Source organism: Acyrthosiphon pisum, chromosome A3 (genome assembly GCF_005508785.2).
Source record: "Acyrthosiphon pisum isolate AL4f chromosome A3, pea_aphid_22Mar2018_4r6ur, whole genome shotgun sequence".
Taxonomy (NCBI): domain Eukaryota; kingdom Metazoa; phylum Arthropoda; class Insecta; order Hemiptera; family Aphididae; genus Acyrthosiphon; species Acyrthosiphon pisum.
In genome coordinates, this window is record NC_042496.1 from 8,200,613 (window position 1) to 8,203,570 (window position 2,958).

Sequence of the window (2,958 nt, forward strand, 5' to 3'; positions counted from 1 at the left end):
ATGTGTTAACCGCTAAAGCCGGTTTCGTGTGAACGCAAACGATAAGACGAATTAAAAAATAAACAAACACTCTCACGGTCTGTTTTATATTATATTATTATTTACTATTTAGGCTTTTTAATATGTACGCCGTTACGTCGTGTACGGCGCTTACTTCAAACTACTTTTAAGGAGTACCTATTAAATATAGAATGTATACTGCCTACCGTTACACGCAGACGACCTACTATTATAAACGGCCGCTGAAATCAAGCGAACTTCACAATAACAATATATATATTTTATTATTCAATATAATATCGTGAACATATAGACACCAAATAATACATTATGGTATTAGATGTGTTTTTATTTCGGTTCGTTTTAATTGGTATAACTTTTTAACTAAAATAATTCCTAAAAAGAAAAGGTTACTCAAGTTGATGGAACGTGGGAGGGTATCATAGTGGGGTTCTGCGTATTGTGGGGATATCGACATATATTAGGTATTTGCTATTTAGGATAATCACAATATTTCAAAGAAGTGCAATTATAGTGTCTTTGCGAGTTGAGCAACTTTGCCCAAGTATTGTTAATATAAGTTATTATAACTATAAATTATAATCAACGATTTTTTCAACATAACAGTTATATCGTGTTTAATACAGCAATTCGTTATTTAGTACTAAAATTGTTTATTTAATTTTTAAAACTTTTTCATATTAGGTATACCGTATACTATTAGGTAGGTAGGCATTAATGGCTGTTTGTAGATTAGCACTTGTATTGGAGGTAAGCGCAAGGGTGAAGATATATTTTCTGATATTTTAGCGTATCCTTGCTTTGTTTTTGAATAAGAATGCAAAGAATAGTATTTTATTTAGATTTATTTTACAAAATTACAAAGTTAATAATATTATTTTATAAAAATATAACTGTTTACAAAATGTTTATTGATGTATGATACAGTTGTCACTGATCAGTAATAAATGATAATTGAAAATAATTATGTAATAATATTATATTTAGTATTAAGTACTAAGTAGTAAGTAATGGTAATCGCATATAGATCTAAAACCTTATAACCACGAGTCACGACCAATAAAACTATAAAAGACCTTTAAGAATATTTGCCCTATAAAAGACAAAAAGATAATGTTATAAATGAAAAATATTCACATTTGTAGAGTTTATAGTTAATTTACTTATTTTTGCCCGTTCACTGTATCCAATACGATCAATATTGTTAAGAGGACGCTACCCATACATTTGTTGTTTCTGTCTTACACACGCATGGCATAACAAATTGCCATTCACTAGTTTCAATAGTTATTGCTGTTAGTATTTATACAAGAGCTATAATAAAACTTTTAGGTAAAAACATTATCTATTTTTCTGTGCTTAAGCGTTGCCGATCTTTCGAAATGTTCATTTTCAAGCACATATGTACCTATGTGAAATATCAAAAAATAAAAATGCTCATATTATCTCGCTTGAAAATTAAAATATCGAATAAAAGCAAATGCTTAAGCACAGATAATGTTATTATCTAAAAATGTATAATAGGTCAAATCACTCAAAATATCAAAGCTAATAGCACACTATTGAAACTAGCGAACGAAAATTTGCTATGTCGTACGTGTGTAAGACGGAGACAACAAATGCATGGGTAGGATCTTCTTAATGAAAAACCAAATTATTCTTCTCACATAATCGATTGACCCGTTGACGACTAATAAGGATAATGTTTGAAGTATTCGACATGCGTCGAGTAATATATCCGTTGATCTTGAGCAACCCATTCTTAATCGTCAACTCTCAGGTTCCACCAATCTATATAGGTACAAGAATATAACTAAGTTCACTTCATTCAAAAACACACGAGTAATAAGTATACTTATACTATTCCTATAGGTAAGTACTTACTAGTAACTGGATTCTCGTGTAAGTTGACATCTTTATTTTGATTATTCACCCTCACCGACGACATTTTAATTTTAATGCTTTCTTGAATATCTATAGGGTAATTATTAGAAAACTCAACAACTTTCACCCCCGATATTTCTGAAGCTCCGACAGAATTGGGCCATTCGGTTATCGACGCGATGTGAACGTCAGCAGCTATGTGTACACTCTACTTCCGATACCAGCTAAAGGTACCTTTTTTTCTTCCTTGTCTTAAAATTTATTAATAATCATAATATTGTCATGGAAATACTCCACTTATCGTTATTACTGTACACAGTTCTCAAAGTGAAAATACCAAATAAAAACATTTTTTTTTAGATTCTGAGTGGAACGATGAATGTATTGATTTTACAATGATGTGTGTTTTTTTTTTATTTATTTATTTTTTTATTTTTTTTTGTGTCTGTGTACACGATAAGTAGTCGAAATAATGCTTCGATTTTCAACTTCAGTATCTTGTTCGATTGGAAAGTGAATATCGTTGGTGCATTGAGGAGGTCAAAATTTAAAATTCCCAGTAATTTTCAAAAGTTCCAAAAAAAACCAAAGAAAAATTAAGGAAAAACGGGAATTTTTACGTAAAATCGATTTTTCACAAAATTGAATTTGGTTTTTGGTGTAACTTTAAAAAAAATAACCGTAGATACATGAAATTTTGACTGAATGTTTATATTAGCATTTTCTATACACCATAACATTTTCAAAATATTTTGACTTATTTTTGAGCTCTTTACGGACATTGTCAGTTTTCATTTTTTTTTAGTTTTTTTTCTAAAAATATCAATAAAATTTTATTTGTTGATTAAAAAAGCTTGAAAATTTAATAGAAGGCTCCAAGTATATTGTTTCAAAAGTAGATGAAAAATATTAAAAATTCTTAGTCACAGGTTTTTTTTATAAGCATTTGAAGTTCAAAAATTGAAAAAATATGGAAAAATCACGAAAATTAGCAAATAATTTTGAGTTAAGAATTCGTAAAAATTTTTTCTTTTTAAATCTAAGATTTTAAAA